Below are 26470 nucleotides of genomic sequence, written 5' to 3'. Positions count from 1 at the left end.
AGAATTAGGAAGGCTAATACAGGGCCTTAGGGATCAGAGTTAGTTGTAGGGCCGGTTCAGTTTTAAAATGCAAAATAGGGTTATTTCTGCCCAGCAGGGTTATGATTTTTAATTTCTCCCTTTGTGCTTGAATTGATCTTGAGAGATTAAGTGAGTTTGCTTAAGCCGTGGGCGAAAGCAATGCTGAGGTTCTTCTAGTGCTTCAAAAGTGTCTTCAATTCAAATCAGGTAATGTTTGTTCAATTCAGTTCCACGCAGCTCCTCAAGTACTAATTTAATAAGCGTTTGTTGCCTACTATGTAATAGGCGCTGTGCTAAATGTTAGAAAAACAGAGATGAAAAATAGATGAACTCTCCTCAAGGATCTTGCGAGGGAGAAGGAAGCTCATAGGCGCTGCATTAAATACATGCGGAACATGACATTCCAAGACAGAAGGGTAAACAGAAGTCTCGGAGCAGGAGAGGACTGCGAGCAGCTGAGGCTGGGGAGCGCTGGGAAGCCTTCGTTGGCACAGGACCTCTTGAGCTGCACCTTGAGAAATGCAGAGGTGAGGAGTGGAGGGAATGATGAAAGGGTGGGTCTGGTGAGAAAAAAATGTCAAGAGTAAAGATCTGGGGCGCAGAGGATGAGATGCGGACAGGAAGGGTGGCACCCAGAGGGCCGGTGGTGGGTTGAGGGAGAGGGTGCAGGAGGCAGATGTAAAATAAGGTTAGGCAGGCTGGGGTCTGATCAGGAAGGACTTGAAAGGTGTGCAAGCAACTCGGGCACCTCTCTCTCTCTCACACAGTAAGAAGAGGGGGCTCTTGATGCGTTTGAAGCAGAGAAGCAACTTGGCCATGTTTGCTTTTAGAGGATGGTTTAGGTAGGAGGCTGGAGGAAGAAATGGCAAGAGAAAAATCTAAAGGAAGGACACTGCTCAGGAGGTCATTACCATGGTCATCACCGCCTCTGCCCCCGGCAGAAAAATCTCTGAGTAAAGGGGAGGGCTAGGGCCGTGGGAAGGAAGAGAAGGGAACACGCTCACCCCGTGTGCTGCTCACTGATGCTGAGTGAGGAGGAGGGAGAGGCTAGGGATGGGCTTAGGGACCAGCATGCATGGCGCAGAGCCGGCGTGCTCCCACTGTGAATGTGAGGGGTGCGTACCATCTCTACCTAAAGTTTATTGAAACCCTGAAGGAGAAGGGATGAGGCTCTAGGACTTGAAGTATGCATGCTTGCTAGCTTGACAGGGTTTTGAGTTTCCCAGATGCTCTCATAGACTCATGGTTCCCAAACAGTGTCACATTTGTTTTGCATGAGAATGATTGAGCAAGCTTGAGATTATATCTAAAGGGACCCCTGTCTCAGCAGAAAGAAACATTGTTTCTAACTAAGTCAAAACCCTGGTTTGTATCATCTTCCCGGGAGAAAATATCCTGCAGAGTTCACAAACTGGCCGGTCCTCCAGAAGAGAAAGTCTTAGAATCAGCGGTTGGATAAGTTGAGGCATGGTTATCCACATTTCCCTGTAACCTTGTCGTGTTTTCCAAATTTCTCCCATTTGCATATTGTCTGTGAACCCAAGATCTTGCCTTTGATGAGAGATTTTGTTCACTGTTTGAATTGAACTCCCCAAACTCAGAGATTAACTATCACTCTACAAAATGTTTCCATTAATCATTGCAGATATCATGTCACAGAGGGCAATGACAAAATCTTCTGGAGGCTCTTGGGCCTTTATCTGCCATCATCATCTTTTTTTCCTGCCAAATGCAAACGTTTATCTTACTGTCAGACTGGATTCCCTGGTACCCACTAATTCATCACTGGCTAGCCCATGGACAAACATATTCCTTACATGAGATTTATTTCCACCCACAATACATTCACACTCCATCTAAACTAGGAAAAGAATGAACTTGCTTTCCTTTAAAAAACAGAAAAAAGAAAAGATCGTTTGTGAAGGTGATGGATGGGGAAGAAATTTGGACAAGCTTTTTGAATTTTTTAAGACTGGGTTTTGATCCTTTCTTCCATTTGAGCAAATCTCTTAGCATCTCTGAGCCTCAGTGTGCTAATTTATAATTGTAATAATAATATTCCTGCCTACCCGCCCCATGGGGCTGTTGGATCAACTGCAAAACCATCTGGGAAGACAGTTTCTAAATTGCAAAGCACCATGTAAATGTCATGTGTCAGAATTATTCAATGATATTGTATGAATTTTAGCCTTAAAGGGCAAATGTCTATCTTTTTCTATTCTTTCTGGCTGTTACTCATATCCAGTCTTCATTGACTTAATCTATTTCCTGAGCACCTATTTTGGGACAGCATTGTGTTGGAAACAGGGTTGACAGTCGGTAGGAAAGAAAACTCATGTCAATTTCAAGATCAAAAAGATTCTAACAGAGGTGAGAAAATAGCATTAACATCTCCTTAGAAAATAAGCATAGGTTGATATGGAATATTCTGAAAGGAATGGTGTGCCATAGTATTTCCCAAGCCTGGTCAGACACGAGATTCACGTAGGGGAGCCCATGGACAGTAAATGCTCTGATCAAATTAGGATATGTGGGGATAGCCCCAGAAATCTATGCTTTGTGTTCCTTATGTTTTTTAAGCAAGCTTCCTAGTGAATTCTTAGATAACCGTCTGAATCAATTCCTTACTGGAAGCAGAGTCCTAGACGACATTGCAGGGGTAAAATGGAGCGTGCTCGGTCAGTGAGGGCTGATGTGGCAGGGAAGGGTGGGGGTGGTTTCCTGGAGGAGGTGGGCCCCAACGTGGGAAGAATGAACAGAAGAGCTTAAATCCAAGTTACTCCATGGCCGTGACCTGACTACCCTTGCCGCTCCTGCAGGATTTGGCAACATTGCCGCCTCCTGATGTAGAAGTTTTCCGATTCCATGAGATGGGGCTGGAAGCACACGTGGGCTCCCCCAGGGCCCTGTGTCTACTTGAATTCCCCTTCTCGTGCTTATTTGTAGTGAAAAATATAATGAAAAAATCATGATCCAGGCACTTCTGGGAAAGAGCGCGAGGGAAAGAGTAGTGAACAGACCAGCATGCTAGACAGCCCAGAGTGGAAACAACAGACGCTTGAGAGGCATCAGGATAAATATGATGGCTGGCAGGATGTCTGAACCTCTCCTGATGGAGGAAGGGTGGATTTTATCAGGCATTGCAAAGTGGGGAAAGGGTGGAAATCTGAGAGGCCTTTCCATCTAAAATCAGACTTGAAGCTCGAATGCTCTCCCTGTGCTCAGTCAACTCAGACTTGAACCCTTCCAAGCTAGGGAGCCTTCTGCTCCAAGGCTGCAGCCCTTTCTGCTCTAAATGCTCTGTTCTACCACAGCCGAGGTATGTCAGGCAGACCATGGTTATGCCGAGGGGACTATTTTGCTGTGAACGAGGCAGTTCCCAGCCACCCTGCTCCACCTTCTCAGGGGCACATGTCAACTTTCCCTAGAGTCTTGACCTTAACCTTCGCCAGAGACTGCGACTCTCTTTCCCGCCACTGTATACTCAGTCCTAGCGCGCTGCCTGAACCAGAGCAGACACCCAGTAAAGATGCAATGAGGGAAGGAATAGATGCTTAGGGAAAAGGGCAGTGTGCCCAGAGCACTTCGGCTGCAGCGGTGGCCTGGAACCTTGACGAATGGGAGGTGAAGTTGGGTGTCCTGGGACCAAGGCATTCGAAGTCATGAGCACTGAGGTTCAGATGCCCCTTGTCCCCATTGCCTTTCTGAAAACCGCCCCCGACTTCATGCCCTGCTCAAACTGGGTACGTGGAAGGGTGGGTGACACAGCATGACAGAGGCCAGGGAGAGCCTACCCAGAGTCAATGAACATCTCATGCTAGCTTGCTCCAGGTTCTCAAGTCTCTGTTGGTTTTTACATAACTGGATCCCAGGAGCAACCCGCTGCTCTTCTGGATTTAATGGATAGGGGATCACTGAGTAAGAGTGAGGAGCTCCTGGAATCGCGTGCATGTTCTGACTGGGAACTGGGTGTGACTGGTGATGTCAGAACACAGATCGCTGTGTCAGCCAGGCTGACAACGGAAGGGGCAGTAAACTGGGGGACAGAGGTCCAGGTTCTTTCAGGCTTGTCCCTGACTTGATTAACAATCTTGGGCAGGTCAGGTCACCTCTCTGGGACCTAGTTTATTCACCAAAATGAGGGAATGCACTTAGGTTTGTAAAATGGAGTGTCCTGAAAGACAGAAGGAGACATTAAGTTTTTTTTTTTTTTAAGTTTTTATTTAGATTCCAGTTAATGTACAGTAAAATATTAGTTTCAGGTGTACAATATATTATTACTCCACACTTCCATTCATGGTATTGTGCTAATCACATCAGGTGCACTTCTTTTTTTTCTTTTTTTAAATAAGATTTTTTAAAAAAGATTTTATTTATTCATTTGACAGAGAGAGATCACAAGTAGGCAGAGAGGCAAGGCAGAGAGAGAGGAGGAAGCAGGCTCCCCATGGAGCAGAGAGCCCGATGTAGGGCTCGATCCCAGGACCCTGGGATCATGACCTGAGCCGAAGGCAGAGGCTTTAACCCACTGAGCCACCCAGACGCCCTCAGGTGCATTTCTTAATCCCCATCCCCTGTATCACCCATTCCCCACCCACTCCTGATGCTCTAGTAACCATCTGTAGTTAGAAGTCTATTCCTTAGGGGTGCCTGGGTGGGTTAAGCCTCTGCCTTCCGCTCAGGTCATGGTCTCAGGGTCCTGGGATGGAGCCCTGCTTCGGGCTCTCTGCTCAGCAGGGAGCCTGTTTCCTCCTCTCTCTCTGCCTGCCTCTCTGCCTACTTGTGATCTCTGTCAAATAAATAAATAATCTTAAAAAAAGTCTATTCCCTAGTTTGCCTCTTTCTCTTTTTTTATACCCTTGCTTGTTTGTTTTATTTTAAATTCCATACGAATGAAATCATATGGTATTTGTCTTTCTCTGACTTATTTTGGTTAGCTAGATATTCTCTAGCTCATCCATGTCATTGCAAATGGCAAGATTTCATTCTTTTTTATGGCTGAATAATATTCCATTGTGTATATGTGTATGCACACACACACACACACACACACACACACACACACCCCACACCTTTCTTTTTTATCCATTCATCAGTTGATGGACACTTGGGCTGTTTCCATAATTTGGCTATTGTAAATACTGCTGATATAAACATCGGGATGTATGTATCCCTTGAATTAGTATTTTTGTATTATTTGGGTATATGCCTAGTAATGCATTTGCTGGATGGTAGGGTAGTTCTATTTTTAACTTTTTAAAAAAAGATTTTATTTATTTACTTTTCAGGGAAAGAAGGAGAGTACAAGCAGGGGTAGCAGCAGGCAGAGGGAGAAGCAGGCTCCTCGATGAGCAAGGAGCCCATGAGGAACCTGATCCCAGGACCCCAGCATCATGACCTGAGCTGAAGGCAGATGCTTAACCAACTGAGCCACCCAGGTGTCCCTATTTTTAACTTTTTAAGGAAACTCCATACTGCTACCCAGAGTGGTTGCACCACTTTGTATCCCCACCAACAGTGCAAGAGGGTTCCTTTTTCTAAATATCCTCACCAATACCTGTTGTTTCTTGTGTTGTTGATTTTAGCCATTCTGACAGGTTTGAGGTTATACCTCATTGTGGTGTTGATTTTTGGTTTGTATTTCCCTGAAGAGTGATGTTGAACATCTTTTAATTGTTGGCTATCTGTGTGTCTTCTTTGGAAAAATGTCTCTTCATGTCTTCTGCCCATTTTTTAACTTGGTTATTCATTTCTTTTGGTGTTGAGTTTTGTAAGTTCTTTATAGATTTTGGATACTAACACTTTTTCAGATATGTCATCTGCAAATACCTTCTCGCATTCCATAGACTGCCTTTCAATTTTGTTGATTGTTTCCTTCACTGTGCAGAAGGTTTTTATTTGGATGAAATCCCAGTAGTTAATTTTTGCTTTTATTACCTTGCCTCAGGGGACGTATCTAGAAAGAAGTTGCTAGGGTTGATGTCAAAGAAATTACTATGGTATTCTCTCCTAGGATTTTTATGGTTTCAGGTCTCATATTTAGGTCTTTAACCCATTTTGCACTTATTTTTGTGTCTGGTGGAAGAAAGTGGTCCAGTTTCATTCTTTTGCATGCTACTGTTCAGTTTTCCTGTTACCACATGTTGAAGAGACTGCCTTTTTCCCGTTGGATATTCTTTCCTGCTTTGTTGAAGATAAATTGACCATATAGTTGTGGGTTCATTTCTGGGATTTCTGTTCTGTTCCATTGATAAATGGTTCTTTGTGCTAGTACCACACTGTTTTGATTATTTCACCTTTGTAATATAACTTGAAGTCCAGAATTGTGATGCCTCCAGCTTTGTTTTTCTTTCAAGATTATTTTGACTATTGGAAGTCCTTCGTGGTTCCATACAAATTTTAGAATTGTTCTAGCTCTGTGAAATCTGCTATTGGTATTTTGATAGGGATTGCATTAATTATGTAGATTGCTTTGGGTAGTATAGACATTTCAACAATATTTGCACATGGTATGTTAGAATAGATTACATATTAGGTCACAAAATAGAACTCAACAAATATAATAACACTGTAGTCATACCATGCACCTTTTCTGACCACAACACTATGAAATTAGAAGTCAATCACAAGAAGAAATCTGGAAAGACCACAAATACATGGAGGTTTCACAACGTGCTACTAAGTAATGAATGAGTCATCCAAGAAGTCAAAGAAGAAATGAAAAATATATGGAAGCAAATGAAATTGACAACACAATGGTCCAAAGCCAACCAATGGGATGCAGCAAAAGTGGTCCTAAGAGGGAAGTTTTACTTTAATGAGCAAGAAAAATCTCAAATATACAATCTGATCTTACACCTAAAGGAGCTAGAAAAAAACAACAAACAAAACCTAAAGCCAGCAGAAGTAGGGAAATAATAAAGATTAGAGCAGAAATCACTGATACAGAAACCAAAAAAACCCCAGTAGAACAGATCAATGAAACCAGGAGCTGGTTCTTTGAAAAAATTAATAAAATTGATAAACCTCGAGCCAGACTTATCAAAAAGAAAAGAGAAAATATCCAAATCAATAAAATCACAAATGAGAAAGGAGAAATAACAACCAACACCACAGAAATAAAAACAATTATAAGAGAAAACTACGGAAAACTATAAGCCTGCAAGTTGGGATAATCTGGAAGAATAGATACATTCCTACAAACATAAAAAACCACCAAAATTGAAACAGGAGGAAATAGAAAACTTGAACAGACTGATAACCAGAAAAGAAATTGAATCATTAATAAAAGAAACTCCCAATGAACAAAAGTTCAGGGCCAGATGGCTTCCCTGGGGATTTCTTCCAAACATTTGAAGAAGGGTTAATACCTGTTCCTTCTCAAACTGTTCCCAAAAATAGAACAGAAAGGGAAACTTCCAAATTTATTCTATGAGGTCAGCATTTATTACCCTGATGCCAAAACCGTATAAAGATTCCACTAAAAAAGAGAACTACAGGCCAATATCCCTGATGAACATGGGTGGAAAAGTTCTCAACAGAATTCTAGCAAACCAGAATCCAACAATATCCAGAGGTGTTTGAAGAGGAGAAATGACATGGGTCTTAAGTCACTGGCAATTGTGTTAAACAGGTTAGATGTATGAGGAGTGTTTTCACTGTTAAGATAAGTCATGCACTGTGATCAAATCACTTTTCTTGAATAACTTTTTTTCTGGAATTATTAACTGTGGGTTTTTTGGTCTTTTATCTATGTTTTTAATGATCCTATTATTCTTAAAATGCTTCAACTTAATTTAAAAGCTCATTTAAATATTATTAGCACATGGTCAGACTCACCAGACATGTTATAATCTATTAGCCCAGTTATTTCCTGAATCCCTCTCTTGGAATCCTTTGTCTTTCTGATACAGCCTGGACTAGGGGCTCTGCAGGCACACCTGACATCTGTCATCCTGGGACTTTCTCCACTGCTCTACTATGTTAGATCTCCTATTTTCTGGATCATGTGTATTTGTTCTTGATTTATTTCCTCACTCTGGCGGAGAATGTCATCTGGTTGTTCCTGGAAAAGTGTTTTAAAGGATGTAATTTTTTTGGAGAAATTTTATGAGTAAAAACGTGTCCCCCCACCCCCAACTCACAGTTTATTCACAGTATGTCTGGTCATGACCCTGGGTTAGAAACCTCAGAATTGGAAAGCCTTTACTGCATTGATTTTTGGCTTCCAATATTGCTGTAAATGCTACAATACTGATTCTTGGTCTTTACTACATCACTTCTGTTTTTCTTTTTCTCTGTAGATTTTAGGGTCTTCTTTTTGGTCCCCAAATTCTGAAATCTGACCAAAATATATACCTTTTCCCACTAACTTTTCCAAGCAATGAGTGGGAACACTCAATTCAGAAACTTAGATCCTTTTGTTCTGGAAAATTTCTAGTGTTGTTACTTATGTAACTTTCTCCTAGCTCTTTCTGGAATACTATATGTTGGGCCCCCTATATCGATACTCTAATTGCCTTATCTTTTGTCAAAAAGGAAATTTAGGGAGCTCTACTTAATTATGGCTATTTTCTTGAGCAAGAAACAGACTGGGAGACTTAGAACCCACAACGGGATTGAAACTCATAGATGTGATGTTCTAGGATGGCTTCTCAAGTGAGAATGAGGAAGGCGGGGAGCCTTTACGATGACTGATTATTGACAACTGACTATTTCTATGGGAGTTTCTGGGTTGGTAAAGGTGATTATCTTATATCAATTTAGGAAGATGACTAAAGTTTTGATATGATTATCAGAAGTATTTATGAGAAATAAGTTGCCTCACATGCATGAAATAAACTAACGGAAGTTTTGCCTAGGTGCCTTAAATGGATTTGTCTGATCAGAGGATCTTGAAGCCTGGTGTCTCCATTTTATTTTAACACTCTTTTCCCATATATTCCATCACTTGGTCTACTTTCCCAGAGCCATCCTCAATTTTTCTGTCAATCATTCTATTGAATTCATTTCGTTTATAATGTTTTTAATTTACAAAATCTGCTTCTTTTTCTATAAATGTTTTGTTACAAACTTTTTTTTTTTAAACAAATTAGTATCCTAATCTTCCTCTCCTGGTAATCTAAGGATATCAATTGTAGTTTTCTAAATTTTTTTTTCCCTGTGTTTTTCTGTTTCCATTGAGTTGAGTTACTTTTTAAAAATATTTATTTTAGTCTTTGCCTTTCACATTGAAGACTTTATACAAATGTCTGGTGATCCTTAGCTGCCCATTCATGGTTAAGAGTGACGTCCTAAATGGGTGATTGGATATCCTAACTATCTGTGGGAGGGATTTGATAACTGATTTGTGAATTTCACTGTGGGTTGATTTTGTGGGGAACTTCCCAGGCCTTTCTATTGGAAGATTCTCAGGTATCTGTGTCTATGGATCTGCTCAGGGGGCCATTTGGTTTTTCCAGGAAACTAATCTCTTATCTGGGAAGAACACACCTGGCCAATGGCATTCCTAGAGCCAAGGGGGTATTCAGGGAATGGGGAATATCATATTTAATATGTAGACTTTCACTTCATTACCTTGTTTTCAGTATAGCCTTTTCCCATTCTGCCTGGTAATCCCAAATCAGTAACTGCTTCATGTCAATTCCTTGCACAGTAATCCTCCAGTGTCCTGCCTGAACAGGTGAGGTAGTTATCTACCTTCAACAAATGGGGGTGGAGACCTGAGATTCTATTTGTTAAAGAGACTTGCACTAACCCCTTACTTTATACTTCTTGACGGTGGAAATTGGCATCTCCTGCACCAGCTTCTCTGGATCAGCACAGAATGAGTGGGTCAGTCTTACGGACACCCTTTTCTGGAGCCTTTTCTTGGTATTCAAGCTTTCTCAGGCCCACTAACACCTTTTGGTACTTTCTATCTTTGCAAAATTTGTTGACATCTGTCTTTCTCCCCTTCATTGCTCTTGTAGGTTTATACTTTTTGAATCCTTGTAATATCATTTAAAGGAGTAGAGAGAGAAGGAACAATGATGAACATAGGGTTTCAATTCATCGTTTAAACCAGAAGCCCAGACTTTGTATTAAAGTGATTTTATTCTGTCATGCTTAAGCTATTTTTCACTACATGTCACTTTAGTACAATCTAAAATCTTGGTACGAAAATAGAAGTATTTCCTCTGATGACTCTCTCTTTCTCTCAATGCAGATTTCTGATTAAAAGGCAAATCTTGAAATAAAGCAAATCTGGAATAAAGTTCCAGCTCATTCCATTTGAGGTGTTAAACTCTGCTGACCCAAACATATTTTCTGATTCTAGGAGTCTGTTGCTACTCTATTTCACAATGTACTGGAAATTTTCTTTGACCCAAACTATCTCTAGAGATGGGTCAATTCTGCACTGGTCTGTGTAATGTTGCCTCCTTTATACAGCTATTTATTTTAATCCTGTGGCCCATCCCAGATGACTTGGAAAGGGTGCTGTCCTCTTTAAGTGACTGCACACCAACTATAAGTTTGGAAACAGAATGAAGAGATAGCCCTTGCATAATAAAAGAGGAAACATAAGTAAAAATAAAAGAATTGCTCTATGCAATAGGGAGCAACCCAGGGAGATTTTTACCTCCAAGCTTTTAAGCCATTGAGAGAAGATGCAAAGTTTAGGACACTAATGCATGCTCACTCCCTAAGCGATTTTACTGTACTTTCCAAACCAGTTAGGTGAAGTTCAGAGGCTGTGCCCTCTGTCCTTGGTGTAACTATCTGAGGCAGTTTTATGGGTGGATGTGCCCTGGGATGCACAGGAATGACCCTGCAAGTCTTTTCCTGATCCCTTCACATGGAGCAGCTGCCCCGTATTGTGACCCAAGCATCTGGCATGTCTGCTACTGCAGTGTTTGATGCTTTCTACCCTTGAACTTGTCCTTTGACTTTTCCAAAACAGCGTTCACTGCTTTTCTCCAACTATAAAATTCATAGATGTTTATTGTAACATATTTGAAAAAAGTCACATACAAAAATGAAAAGGGTTAATGTACAACTCTGAGATAACCCATTTTTTTCCTTTGTATGTATATACATTGACGCTTCAAGAAAATTCATCTCTCTCTGGACATACTATTTGGAGATATGCTGGTTTTTTTCATTTGCTATTAAACATTTTCCTGTCATTATTCTTTGAAATCAGATTTTTATATATCTTTGAAGTATTTATGCCCTACAAAAATATGAATCCTGGTTTCAGTTCTGACATGTAAAGAGTTTAGATGTGATTTCCATCCTCACAAAAAAGAAAAAGCAAACAAGGAAGAAAAACAGTGAGTCTAGACATAGACCTCACACTTCAAAAATTTTTACTCAAAATGGAAAACCTGAATGCAGATGCAAAATTATAAAACTTCTAGAAGATAACATAGGAGAAAATCTAGGTGGCCTTGTGTTTGATGATCAAGTTTTATATATAATAACAAAAACACAATCATGAAAGAAAAAGTTAGGTTGGACCTTGTTAAAATTAAAAATTTCTGCTTTGTCAATGACATTGCTAAGGTAATGAAATATAAGCCATATACTGGGAAAATATTTGCAAAAACACTTATCTGATAAAGGACTTGTATTCATAACATACAACCAACTCTTATAATACAACAATTAAAAAAATCCAATTAAAGAAGAGGGCAAAATATCTGAAAAGCTTCCCAAAGAAGATATGCGGATGGAAAATATGCATATTAAAATATAGTCAACATTATTTGTCACTAGAAAACTCAAAGCAATAATGAGATACCACTTTATACCTATTAGAAAAGCTAAAATCCAAAACACAGATGCTACGAACTGTTGGCAAGGATATAGAGTCATGGGAATTCTTATTCATTCTCAGTGGGAAAATGGCACATCATTTTGGAAGATGGTTTGGCAGTTTCTAACAAAACTGAGCATAGTTCTACCATATGATCCAGTGATCACACTCTTTATTATTTATCCAATTGAGTTAAAAATTTTTGTCCACACAAAAATTGCTGCACATAGGTGTTCATAGCAGATTAATTCATAATTGACAAAACATGGTAACTAACAACCAAGATGTCTCTTAATAGATAAACAGATAAATAAACTGTGGTATATTCAGACAATGGAATATTTTTCAACACTAAAAAAATGACCTATCAAGCCATGAAAAGGCAGAGACCTTAGATAATTATTATGAAGTGAAAGAAGCCAGTCTGAAAAGGGCCGCTGTGGGCGCATGGCAGCACCCCATGGCTTCTGGGGAAAATCCACAGGGGCAGCCGCAGGAAGAGCCCCAGTGGGGACAGCACTCAAAGTAGACTGCTCTCTTCCCACATCCTCCTGAGCTCCCACTCACCAGGCCATTCTAACTGGTGTAAGGTGTCATCTTAATGTGGTTTTCATTTGAATCTCCCTGATGCTTAGTGATGAAACCAGAAATTATAGAAAATGTGATGTACCGTGTAGGAATCAAGGAATGAGTAAACTGGAAACACATCTATGTTCATTCCACAAGGAAACTGAGCCCGTCACAGCGGCCCAAACCCTACAGATTAGGAGAAAACTGAAAGGCCTACAACATGAAGAGGAGAGAGGAGATTAGCAGGGTGGAAAAAAAAAAAAGTAGAGTGCTGTAAGCATTTTTTAGTCATCCTACCTATGGTATGAGTCCAACTATATGACATTCTGGAAAAGCAAAGTTCTGGAGACAGTAAAAGATCAATGTTTTCCAGGATAGTGGTGAATAAGCAGAGCACAGAAGTTATTTGGGACAGTGAAACTATTCTGTATGATGTTGTAATGGTAGATAAATGTCATTCTATATTTGCCAAGACCTATAGAAGGTACAACACCAAAAGAGAACCCTAAGGTAGACTATGAACTTTGGGCCATGGTGATATATCAGCACAGGTTCAACCATTGTAACAAGTGCACCATTCTGGTGTGGGATGTTGAGACTGGAAGAGGTCACGCATATATGTCTTACGTGTGGGGGGTAGGAATTCTGTACTTTCTTCTTGATTTTGCTGTGAATTGAAGTCTGTTCTGAGGAATAAAGTCTATTAATTAAAACAAAATCCTTTTTACCTCAGACCTCTCCTAACAGTCAATTATTAAAATTTTAATATTCTTTTAAGTGTACGTAAATTTTTTTTAAAGATTTTATTTATTTATTTGACAGAGAGAGATCACAAGTAGGCAGAGAGGCAGGCAGAGAGAGAGAGGAGGAAGCAGGCTCCCCGCTGAGCAGAGAGCCCGATGTGGGACTTGATTCCAGGACCCTGAGATCATGACCTGAGGCGAAGGCAGCAGCTTAACCCACTGAGCCACTCAGGCACCCCAGTATGTAAATTTAATTTACTAAACCAGTTCCCAATTTCTAGATATTTAGGCTTTTTCCTCTAGTTTTTAATTATCATTAATAGCATGACAATGAACCTGCTTCTTGCACCCTGCAGCTGATTTGGTGTCTTGAGGGGATAGAAAAGGGCCTTGATTTAAGAAAAAAAAAAATCTGAGTAATGGTAGGATTGTTTGTTACCACAGCATTACCTAGTGAAAGCTGACTGATACACTAGGCTAGCCAATAGGTGGGTTGGGCATAAACTCAGGTCCCAAGATCAGGAACTATCAAAGGTTTCAAGGGAGAAGACGTTTCCAAGGTTACTAGGATTGTTAAATTTAGTTAAAAAAAAAATGAGGAAACATATTAACTGATAGGCCACTTAATTTGGCGACCAGGTAACACAAATGACAGGGCTTGGTAAGGGGCTTCTGGGTGATCAGCCCATAAGGATCTGACTCTTGATTTTGGTCATGATCACAGGGTAGTAAGATTGAGCCTGGAGTTAGGCTCTGTGCTCAGTGTGGGGTTTGTTTGAGATCCTCTCTCTCTCTCTCTCTCCCGTCCACCCCCACTAGCACGCTCTAAATAAATAAATAAATAAAATTTAAAAAAAAAGGGCTTGGTAAGTAGTAAAGAGCTATATAATGATAAAGTGTTATTATTAAAATGCCATTTACATTCTAGAAAATGAATTCATCATTAGCTCCATAAATAGCCATGTCTGTGAAGTAGGAAGACAAATACCAAATCAGAGCAGTAAAGAAGAAAGCAAGTGTGAAAAAATGATGTTATCTAGATGAGGGACTTTTGGGAAAATTCCTCTTCTCTTAGAAAAATAGCTTTGTTGATGTAAGTCTTTGTGCTGAGGTTTGAAGAGGCAGAATATCTTGATTACACAACGGGTCCAAAGCTGATTCTGGCTGCTGTATCACAGAAAGTGTATTGAAACCTTGCTCTTAATAAATGGCCCTGTCATGCAAAGAGTCTGTCTTAATCCTCTTGGGGAGACACAGAGACAGGCCATCCCGAATTCAAGTACCATCTCCCTGACTGATTGGAAAGTACTCCCTGAACAGTGTGGAAAAGGCCTACAGAGCCAGGGACCAGACTTTCTTTTTCTGATAATAACACAAGATAATAAAATGTGTTCTGCCAAGTGTCTTGGTACATCTCTTCCTCAAAAAAAAAAAAAAAAAAAAAAAAAGAAAGAAAAGAAAAAGAAAAATCCTTCCCAGCTTTCATCACTACTTTATCACATTTCTTCATGTAATTGAAGCCGTGCTGTTGGACCACATTAATCTCTCCTTTGTAAGGCAAGACTGGGTCCTCCTCAACATCAGAGAGGAGGAAAGTAACAAATCTCAGTAGGGGTTTTGAGAGAAGTGTTGTCTTAATGAATGTGTGGGAAGAAAGAGATGGAGCCATGAGGGTAGGAGGGATTTGGCATTTATCTAGAAGGTAAATCTCGCCCCATTACTCATCTGCTTCCTTCTTTAAGGGGCAGCTCGACTTTAAGGATCAAGGCAAATGTGCCCTGCTTTCTATACCCATACTTTGTGGGAACTGCTCTGACTGGCCTATGGTTTTGGCACTCTCTGCCTTCCTTTTGGTGGGAAACTCTGGCCAGTCTTCCAATGTGTAGTCCCAGAGTTCTGCCTCAGATCTGAACCGCAGCATGCTTTCACCCTTATGATCCTGACTGATAAAGGGTGAGTTGCTGTGGCTTTGTCCTCTATGTTAGTATTTTTCTGTAGAAGGAGAGGAAGCACATAGAATCCAACACTGGTTCATCAGACTTGGAACCATGTCTGCCACATGACAGATGTGCAACAATTGTTGAATTTGTTTTCCAATGTCTTTTTCTTCCACCTTTACTTTGGGGAAGGGCCTGGCCCAAGAGCCATGTCTCACCCTATCTCTTATCCAGCCTTGTGGTTCCTTCCAGAGGCCTTCATGGCTCTAGAGAAGGAATGAGAACCTCTGCAAGGAAAGAGAGTGGGAAGGGGGGGCCAGAAGAGGTTTCACAGAGGGCCTAGGCCCCCAGCTGCAATGTTTAAGGATGTGTAAGAGTGTGTCAGGCATGTAAGAGAACAGGGGAACATGTCCAAAGAGATAGTGGCATGAAACAGATTATTAAAAATAACAGTTTTGTCATTTATTGAGCAGCTGCTTTGTGATATTCTTGTTGAGTGTTTACCTACACCGTCTTTAAGTCTGGCAACAGACTTACAGGGCCGTACACCCTTCCCAGGATTCCCAAGGGAACATCCATTTAAACAACAAATTCTTGCTCAGAGAGGCTCAGTGATATGTTCAAGGCCACACAGCTCCTAAGAGGCAGAGCTAGAATTTTACCACCGTGATCTGAGAATAAAAGCTTAAGCTCTTTTACCACTCAAGGCGATAGATGGAGTTTGGAATCGCTCTGTGTCTCATGTTCGTCCTCAGTAATTTATGTGTGTTTGATTCTATAAATGGCTACCTTCTCTTGCAAGTCTAATTTATGTTTGCTGAGCAGAATGATTAAGGTGGTGGGCTCTGGAACATCTTGGCTGTGTCATGAGCTCTGTCACTCATGTCAGGGGTGGCCTGGGATGGAGTTTGACCCTCACTTTGCTTCCATTTCTGCTTCCAGAGAATGGGGCTGATACCAATACTGCTCACATTGAGGGGCCTCCGTGAGCATGCATGGCATTCCTCGTGCAATGCCCGGCACAGGGCAGCACTCAGTAAACACGAAAGTTTGGCTGTTCTCAGGGACTGTATGTGATCTCCCTCCGAGGTCTTTGTGTACTCCCAGAGACTCTACTGCATTTTACTTATTCATCGAGCAAAAATTGATTCAAAATTAAATTCATTGGTGATACAGGGAAGAACAACACAGCACATGCAAGAATAACATGGCCGACATCTGCTGAGCCCTTCACAGTTGACAAACACATGGAATGTTCAGAGGGCTAACTCAACTCAAGGTGCTGTACACTGTCTAGATTCACATGAGCAGGCTTGAAATGGTGTAGAACTGAAACCCAGGGTGGAGATGTGGGGAAATTGCATAACAGGAAGCCAGCCAATTGGGTTATTTGACTTCTTGAGGGGCCAGTGGAAGTTGTCATCCACCGTGAGGGGCACTGTGATCTGGAACCCCACCATGTGTTGGAGTATGGCCCAGTGTGAGGGAAGAGAGGGAACAAAAGGAGAAGGGAAGCAGGAAGGCAAATGGTAGCTTCCCAGGCATTTAGCAGGAGGTGCGCTGGGGCAAGGACACCCCTGATACAGTTGGGAAGAGGAGCCCAGATTCTGGAACATGTACATGTCTAGGATGAAAAAATATCCAGAATCATGTTGCTGTTAGGAGATTGTGGTTTTTGTGCAACATCACATCAAAGCATGACCTAGCGTTTCAACTACAAATAACTGATTCCTTTCTAATTTGGAGGACTTTTCTGTGTAGGAACACATTTTTAGTCACTTTCTAAGAGTTACTAAAAAAGACAAAGAAGAGTACAACAATGTGTGTTGCTGTCAATAAGTAACTCACAAATCTCAAGATTTAAATTTGGCTTTCACATCTCTGCAAATGCGCCCCTAATTATCCCTTGGCGCGCAATCCCTTATGTGGTCCCATTTTAGAGGGTTCCTATAGGAACATTAAACAACAATACTAGCTCTCATTTACTGATGGCCATGGGTCCTTCCTAATCTCTAATTCTTTGCAATAGGAAAATCTCCATTATCTAAGATGAAGAAATAGAGGCTTATAGAATTGAAATAGTAACATACAGTCCCCAAACTTCTAGAGAGTTTGGAGTCAGGCAGATGTCTGTTCATGTCCGACCTCGCTGTATACCAGCAAAGTCATTTAAGCTTTCTGTGCCTCATTTCCCTCCTTTGTAAAACAGGGGTAACAATGCTTACCTGATGGGTTGTTGTGAAAATTGAAAGGGGTGATATGTGAAGAAGGCTTGCTGCCTGGCAGGTGGTAATTGGAAGCAAGCAAGGCTGTGCTAACTTTGTTGCCAGACCTCATCTACCCCTTTATTTAGCAGATAGTGTGGGTTTGGAAGAGAGCCAGCTCTCAGATGTGTGTACCAAATACACTTGTCTTTTTGATCGCGCCCCTGCTGGGGTTATGGTGCTCAATCAGAAAGGCAAGAGCTTTTCCTTCTTGATTTCAGGGCACCTGAATGAGCTGATGTGATGGCTGCCTACAGTTTGGGGAGTTTCCCCTTCTCTAGCCAATTACTTCCCTAATTGCTTACCTCTCCATTACTATGGGCTGGGAACTTGTGGTTATGGAGCCTCCTCCTGTCTGGTCATCTGTTCAGCTAAAGAAGTTCTTCTGTGGCAGGCTGTCTGGAAGTTTTTTATATTGGCTGTTTATCAACATCGGTGGAACAAAGAAATGACTAATATATGTCCATGTTTGACAGCTCTTCCCTTGGAGATTCTGATTCAGGAAGAATTTGTATTTTGAAAAACCTTTGCTCACTGAATTAGGTGCACAGCCTCTGTGAGAACCACTGGGTGAGAAATGTGGCTGAGGGAGAACAGGGTGTGTTTACATGTGTCCTCTAAGGCGAGCATCAGATGGCCATTTTAGTTCCACAGCTCATGGCTGGAAAGAGTGGTTTGAACTGTGATTGAATCCCAGTTAGGAGGTGATAAACTCACATGTTAGGCCACTGTGTCCTCTCCATCGCCTGTTAGCTAAGTGATATTGTCTCTATTTTACAGGTGCAGAAATTATGGCCCATAGAGATGCTGCTATTTGCACAAGTATTCACCAGACCTAGGGTTCCTATACAGAATTCTCTGTGATCCCAGGGCTTCTCTTACAGTTCAGGGAGGTGAATCACAACAATCCATTCGTTTTGCTGAGGTTGTGACTGGGTTAATTTACCTTGAAAGTCGTGCTCTATGGGAGCACATTGAGGATGTTCTGATAGCTCCAAACCAATGCCTGGTAAGTCTGTGCAGACTTTATGGAAGACATGACTTCTGGAATGAACTCTGAAAGGACACCAATTTGTTTGGTGGAGAGGAGATGGGTGTATGTTGCCTGAGAAGTGAGGGGAGGAGCATGAGAAAGCCCCCAGCCCTCCTAGATTGCTGCTTTTGGGAAGGGGGCGGGGTGAAAGGATCCAGCACTCTTGAGAAGAGGTGAGGGAACTGGCTGGCCTTTGGAAATCACTTAAAAACCCTTTTGATTCACTCCTTGGCACTGTCTCTCTGGAAAACAGCTTGGAAGTTCCTCAAAATGTTGAAAATAGAACTACCCTATGACCCAGCAATTGCATTACTGACACAAACTAAAGACACAAACATAGTAATCCGAAGGGGCATGTGCACCCGAATGTTTATAGCAGCAATGTCTACAATAGCCAAACTATGGAAAGAACCTAGATGTCCATCAATAGATGAATGGATAACGAAGATGTAGTGTGTGTGTGTGTGTATATATATACATACATACAATGGAATACTATGCAGCCATCAAAAGAAATGAAATCTTGCCATTTGCGACGACATGGATGGAACTAGAGGGTATCATGCTTAGTGAAATAAGTCAGTCAGAGAAAGACAACTATCATATGATCTCCTTGATATGAGGAAGTGGAGATGCAACATTGGGGGTTAAGGGGGTAGGAGAATAAATGAAACAAGATGGGATTGGGAGGGAGACAAACCATAAATGACTCTTAATCTCACAAAACAAACAGGGTTGCTGGGGAGAGGAGGGTTGGGAGAAGCGGGGTGGGGTTATGGACATTGGGGAGGGTATCTGCTATGGTGAGTGCTGTGAAGTGTGTAAACCTGGAGATTCACAGACATGTACCCCTGGGAATAAAAATATATGTTTATAAAAAATAAAAAAAATTAAAAAAAACCCTTTTGAAAGAGATAGCCCTTAAAAAGTATCCAAGTAACTGCTCAGCATTCTCTAGTTGACAAGCTTTTATGGAAATGACATCTCCTATATCAATTTGTCTATCGGGCACAAAAATGCTTAATTAAATAGAATTATTGAATTCTCCTCTGTTGATATGCAGAGGGGTTTCTTCCCGTACATTTATTAAAGTACTAGTTGCATGGCAGGATGTAATTAAAAGCTAATATTAAATTCTTTAAGCGAATCCACTCAATCATGAGGAAATCTAACCTATGGGTTGAATACATATGTATTACAGCCTGCAGTGAAAGGGGGGGTGGTGGGGAGAACATTCTGTCTTGCATCACTGAGGGGATTTTCTAAAGCAAGGTGGGACCCTATAATTTCCAAGATGTCCAAACTGAACTATTTCAGTATATTCATTCCTTTATTTATTTAGCAAACATTTCTGATGACCTGCTATGCATTCCAGGCCCTGGGAGTTAGAGGAGGTCATTGAGAGGACATGACCTTTGGTTGGCCCAAGAGATGCACCTGTCAAATTGGGAGGCTCCTAACCCCCTTTCCCTGTCCCTGGGATGTCTTTTTCGTCCAGTGTTCCCGCAGCTGGAGTTGTTTAAGAATGAAACCTGGAGAGAGTAATGTTATTGAGACCATCTGGTGGGTGTAATGACTCAGCCCCCTCGCCTTAAGGCCTCTTTTTAAACTTGAGACGCTGCCGGCCAAGACCAGTCTGGTAAATTCCTCAATCAGGAAACCTGCCACCGCGGAGCTGGAGCGGCCTGCCTCTCCCTTTAGCCCGTCCTTGCCCTCGGTGTGCGGGACTGGTTTGCAACCAACCGCGGGTGAGCCCGCCGGCGGGAAGAAAGGAGTCTTGGGGAAGAGGCATCTGCGGGGGGACACCCTAGCTGGCCCTCTACCTCTGTGTGGGGAGCGGCGGCCTGGACGCTGGGCACTGCGGCCCGTCACGTGCCCGCCCGAAAACGCCAGCGGGCTGAACACGCTCGTGGGATCCCGGACATGCACTGTGCGCAGCCGCTGACCACGGAAGCACGTGGCGGCCGTGCAGGTGGGTGTGCGCGCGCATGCGCTGCAGGGCCTCACTTGGGGGCCTCGCCTGGGGCAGCTCCACTGGCTTTCTGGGCCCCGCTGGAGGCTGGAGCTCGGGTTCGAGAGCCGGGCGAGCGGAGGCTGGAGAAGCCCATGCCGGTGTTCACCTCTCGGCGGGCTCTGCGGGGGCAGGTGAGCCGGGAGAGCAGGGCCGTCCGTGGAAGAAGGTTGCGTGTGGTTTCCGGAGGCTGGGAGCGCGCCGGTCTGGGCTGAGTGAGCTGTCCACTCAGTGAACTGCCCACTGGCTGGAGCTCAAGTGAGCTGCCCGGAGCAGGGATCCCTGGGGGATTGAGGAGAATGAGCGAGTACTTTGTGATAGTGAAGCGGGGGAAATGGCCCATGTTGTCTCACCCCGGATACAAAGGACAACAAAAACACACGGACGGGCACTCGGGCCCGCAGGGGAGCCCCCAACTCCGGAAGTACTCACCACGAGCGACTGTGTTCCCACTGAGCTTACTGGTGTCGCTGCCAAATCCCAGCAAGAAGCCAGGGTGAGTGTCCAGGCCCGGCTAGTGCCTCCATGGGGATAGGGAGAGGTGGCCTTTCTCTGGGCAGGAGAGAGAGAAAATGAGCTTCATCACCACACACCGGCCCTCTGGTAATGCCTGCGTGGTCTTGGGTTGTGGGGTTCGGGTACTTACTCTCGTAGATGGATTATTCTAGGCTGTAGGTAGGCTTGGCTGGTCAGGGCTATCTCCCTGGTCATGTGGGACCCGCGAAATCCATAGAGGAGGTACAACAAATCCTTAGGGAGCTGGGAATGACCCAGGCCATCTGCATCCCTGTCTTTGAAGGCATGATGGAGCCACATGGACTGCAGGGATGCCCCAAGCATCTGGTACTGAACAGTGTCCTTGCTGAGCCCGGTTGTGGGACAGACATGTATGATGTGGGGGTGGCAGGTATCTACTACTGGTCTGGGGCGGGTGGGAACTGACAAATACCAGCAACTGGTACCAGCTGTGAGAAAGATCAGAGGCAAAGAGGAAACTAAAAAAGCCAAATGGCTATCCCAATTGGCTATAAAGGTAGTAAAAGTAACTCAGAAGTGGTTTGACCCCCTTGTTACTGAGACCTACCTAAAAAGTAAAACCAGTAACCCAGTACTACATTTGTTGGCCTGTGGAAGCCTTTAAACCTGCCCAATCTACCCCACCTGCCCCTTCTATCACTGATAAGCCACCTACCTCCTTAGACGCCTTAGGTGCTATGTGGAGAGGGTTGCCTCCCATTCCCCAGGTATAGGATGCAGGCCAAGGTCATCACCAGGTAAGGCCCATTGGGGGTAATCAGGGTATCATGTGGAGCTCACTATTGACTGGTGCCCCAGAAATATCGTTCCAATTTTAGTATATATGCTGCCGAAACGAGCACTGGTGCCCCAGAAATAAACAAGGTGAGGGTTCTGGTGGATCCTGGAGCCAAATAGGCTCTAATACATGATAACCCTCAAAAGTTTTCTAGTCCCTTAGTGCCACTGATGGTACAAAAGGCAGTTGGTTATGGTCCAAGTGGTCCTTTGAAACTGAAAATTGAGTGTTCTCACAAGAATATGAAGCTCTCTAACATATCAGGCACAGATACTTTACAAGGTCAAACTCGTAAACATCTGTTGGTGAATTTGTGCTTGGGGATCAAGTAGTTAAGCCAGTGCTGAGGGGAACACAAGCTGGGAACCAGTACATCTGCCACTCCTAGGAAGAGTGGGAACTGTCAAACAACATACATTTCTTGGGTGTGAGGGGAGCATAAGGAAACAGGAGAAACTTTCAGATCCTCACTGAATGGGGGGTGTTATGCCCTGCACCTGGTGCTTTCAGCGGCTTGGTAAGGCCAGTACAAGTGCTGGTTGGCTCATGGGAGAGGACTGTGGATGACCCATATCGAACACAGTAGTGCCCCATCCATGCAGCTATACCCCTAAAATCATGAAAGAGGTATCGCCTTTGTAGGGGGTTTTGGGGGAATTTGGGGGATTTTGGAGGATTCTTGTTTTCCATCCCGCCTTTGTCACTGATAACTGGTAAAGAAAAAATATGTGGTACTGGGGATCAGAGCATCAAGTTGCCTTTAAGAAGGGAAAAATACGTTGAAGTAAACTAAAGCTTTGAAAAATCTATCAGTCAGGGCTCTCGTTTGAATTAAATGTCTCTGTGACTCCAGAAGGTATGCTTTGGGCACTGTGATCATCAACAGAAGGAGAGGCTACTCCTAGGATTTTGGTTCAGGCTCTAGAAGGGCAGAGACCAAATAACACTGCGGTAGAGCAACAACAGCTCCTAACAGTATATACTGTATTCTCCAGGTAAAGCCTTTCCTGAAGAAACAGCATAATCGGGTAGGAACTCCCCTTCCTTTTTGCACTGATGGTTGGGCTATTTTAAAGAGATTAACCCTACTGGCATGAACAATGGAAAAAGCCAAGGGGTGGCTTGTGGGGAGCCTGTGGCTCAGCAGGTTAAAGCCTCTGCCTTTAGCTCACATCATGATCCCAGGGTCCTGGGATTGAGCTGCATAGGGCTCTCTGCTTGGCGGGGAGCCAGCCTGCTTCCCCCGCCCCCAACCTGCCTCTCTGCTTACTTGTGATCTCTCTGTCAAATAAATAAAATCTTAAAAAAAAAAAAAAAGACCTTGTGGGCATAATATGCTCAAACAACAAAAACCAAATTCACCTGCAAGAGCCTGAGGCAATGCTCCCTGTTTTCTAGTGCCATAGGCACTGATGCTCTCTGACAATCAGGAAGCTGATCACCCTAGGCTGGGGATGAGCCCTAGCAGCTGGCCTTTCTGTAGATAGAGCAGATTGGGAGCGTAAAAATGGTGACCCCTGTAGCTCCTGGGTGCGATGGTATATTGCCAAGGATGCCAGTTTTGTTTTTTATTTTTTAAGATTTTATTTATTTATTTGACAGAGACACATGAGAGAGGGAACAGAAGCAGGGGGAGTGGGAGAGGGAGAAGCAGGCTCCCCACTAAGCAGGGAGCCTGATGTGGGGCTCAGTCCCAGGACCCTGGGATCATGACCTGAGCCGAAGGCAGACACTTAACAACTGAGCCACCCAGGTGTTCCAAGGATGCCAGTTAATATGCTCATAGCATGCCGTATGTGTTCTAAACAATGCCCAGTGCAATTGCCTAGGAATTCGGAGGCTATCCACAGGAGTTCCCAATTGGTAAAGGATTGGAAAATTGATGAAATTCAATTCATTCTTTCAAGTGTTCTACATACACCTTGGCTTGCGTAGACACCATGTCTGACCTAAGCTTTTTTCTGTTGCCACACAACCAGGCTGTAGCCATGAGAAGATTAGAGAAACTGAATACCATGTGTGGGTACCCTTGTTGGATGGACAGTGATTGGGGGGGGGGGTCACACTTTAAAGGTCATAATAGAAAAAATGACCAAAGAACAGCATGTGATGTGTAAATTCCATTGTGTCTGTAATCCACAAGCAACACAGTTAAAATTTTGTATCTGTATATGCAGGTTACATTATTAACAAAGCCACCTTGGCCGGGCCAGCCAAAGTACTTTCCCAGGCTTTAATACATTTTAATACATTTTAATGGCTAACCTGTTGGTTCTGTTGCCCCATTTGCCTCACTGGGGACCCTGCTGAGGTCCCCAGCACCACCTAGCTGTAGGGATCACAGGAAACAGCCACTGCCCAAACTCTCAGCGGGGATCAACATGCTGTGCTGCTGAGAACAGCAGGCCCCATGCTGCCCTGGGAGAGGTGTTACCTACTGGAACTGGCAATCGAATGTTCCACCGGGATAGTGCAGCTAGATAGTCCCCGGATGAGCTACCTCCAAGCTGTAAGGCCCTTTGACCCCTCAGGGCACACTGTGGAAGAAGGGAACATATAGGATGGTAAGAGCCAGTTACAGGGAGTGGAATATTGCAGGTGTCACTGAGTGGATGTTCTCACCAGTTGACCCAAGAGCTGGGTCTGGGCCACTGGGGGTGCCTTACCTTGTCCCCTGTCCTTAGAATGTGTATTCCTTCCTGTTCCCACAGCTTTTTTTTTTTTTTTTTTTTGTTAGTCTAAAAGGAATCATAATTTTTTTTTACTTATTTCTTTTCAGTGTAACAGAATTCATTGTTTATGCACCACACCCAGTGCTCCATGCAATACGTGCCCTCCATAATACCCACCACCTGGCTCCCCAGCCTCCCACCCCCTGCCCCTTCAAAACCCTCAGGTTGTTTTTCAGAGTCCATAGTCTCTCATGGTTCATCTCCCTTTCCAATTTTCCTCAACTCCCTTTTCCTCTCCATCTCCCCATGTTCTCCATGTTATTTGTTATGCTCCCACAGCTGTTTTAAGATGCAACCTTGAGAGAGCAGTGTGTTGAGACCATTTGGATGGTACACTTGACTCTACCCCATTAGGGTTTCTACGTGGACTTCTGAGATTCTGGTGGGCATGGGGGGAGATCTGCTCCTCTTGCAGCTGCCCAAGACCTGTGTGTGTAGGTTCCCTTGCTGACTCAAACTGCCACCTACCCTTCTGGTGTAGTTTACCTCTTTCTTCAGTTGCTTCTTGTCCTCTTTGTTTGGGTTGGGGAGGGGGCAGTTTATAGAGCAACACTGTGTTCTTTAGGGAGGAGAAAGAAACAGTCCTTCCCTACTTTGACTGAATAGGAGAAGGCAAGAAAGCAAATCTTTTTGTGAAACAGTGTGTTTATTTTGCCACAGTGGTGCTATGTTTAGAGGCTAAGGGTGCCAAGAGAAGGGGTTTGGTTAGGATGGATGAACCTTTGGAAGGATGGATAGAATTAAGCTCAGCAGATCAAAGTATGGTCATGTGAAGTGCAGAGGTCTAGCACCAAAAGCGTATGGTGAAATCTGGGCACCAAAAACAATAGTGACCCGAATTGCCACAGCAAAACAGAGCTTAGGATGAATGCAGCTCTGAACTTAGAGCGTGGTGAGGGAGGCTGTGGAGATAAGTCTGGATGTGGGAGATAAAACGGTTTGTGGGGCGCCTGGGTGGCTCAGTGGGTTAAAGCCTCTGCCTAGCTCAGGTCATGATCTCAGGGTCCTGGGATCAAGCTCCGCATCGGGCTCTCTGCTTGGCGGGAAGCCTGCTTCCCCCTCTCTCTGCCTGCCTCTCTGCCTACTTGTGAGCTCTCTCTCTCTGTCAAATAAATAAATGAAATCTTTAAAAAAAAAACAAAACAAAAACCCGAAACGTTTTGCTATGAGGGTCATAGCTTGCTGGCTTCCAAGCTTGAACTTCACCCTCAAAGTAATGAGGACTTAGTGAAGATCCAGGGATGATACAAGCAGTGTTTTTGTTTTTAAGCAAAAAAGTATTTTGCTGGCTTTTGTGGTTGATACTGCTATAGGGGTAACCAAAAAGAATCAGATTAGGGCTGAGAACCAAGGATTTGGCATTGTCAGGACTCCCCGTGGCTCATCTACTTCTCTTCTCCTTCTTTTCGAATGGTGGCCTTCTCCTCACCTCTTGGCTGCAGCCTCCCCACGGGGCAGAAGACGTGAGGAGGAATTTAAATTGTTGGCATCTATGTTCTGGGGAAGGATTCTGGTTCACCTTGCCTGGCCTGACCAGTCGTGCCAGTGATGTGAGATGATTGACAGCACCCGGTATTAAACAGCTCACTCCAGGGCATGGGTAGGAGGGAGCGAGCCCAGAGGCAGGGAGGGGAGAGGGGATGAATCCTGAGTTGATTCAGTGACAGAGGGAACGGTGAGCCGGGGCAGGGGCAAAGATAGGAAGGAGGCAAGACTCCCAGAGCAGGGGATTCCATGAAGGGGAAGGGAGAGAGAATGAAGTCTGAGGAATGTATGATGCTGGCGTTAGTTTCCTATTTGATAAACTCGGGAATGAAGTGGTACTTTCAGGGTATGGGGAGAAGCCGTTTATCACAGGAAATAGAAACTCAGTCTTTGTGTTTTACTTCCCATGACTACTTAAACCTTCCCTGTTTTTTTTTTTTTTTTTTTCCAAAGACAGTATTTGTCCCTTGGAGGTAGAAACTCCACATAAGTGAGTTCCATTGTCACTAAATATCTGAAATGGATGATGTCTTACATAGGTCTTCAGTAGCCAATTAAC

The 26470-nt window shown here is 43.4% G+C and overlaps 1 long non-coding RNA gene across 1 annotated transcript in view; it reads left to right on the top strand.

Annotated features, from left to right (window-relative positions):
- Nucleotides 1-239: 239 nt before the first annotated feature.
- Nucleotides 240-26470, top strand: part of LOC122912510 — a 202145-nt gene continuing 175914 nt past the window's right edge. The window contains exon 1 of the long non-coding RNA XR_006385638.1: nucleotides 240-548. This is a non-coding gene — a long non-coding RNA (uncharacterized LOC122912510). The remainder of the gene's footprint in view (nucleotides 549-26470) is intronic.

This window comes from Neovison vison, chromosome 7 (assembly GCF_020171115.1).
Source record: "Neovison vison isolate M4711 chromosome 7, ASM_NN_V1, whole genome shotgun sequence".
In the NCBI taxonomy this organism is placed as follows: Eukaryota; Metazoa; Chordata; class Mammalia; order Carnivora; family Mustelidae; genus Neogale; species Neogale vison.
The sequence above is the reverse complement of the archived record's forward strand: the minus strand, read 5'-3'. Positions and strand labels throughout refer to the sequence as shown.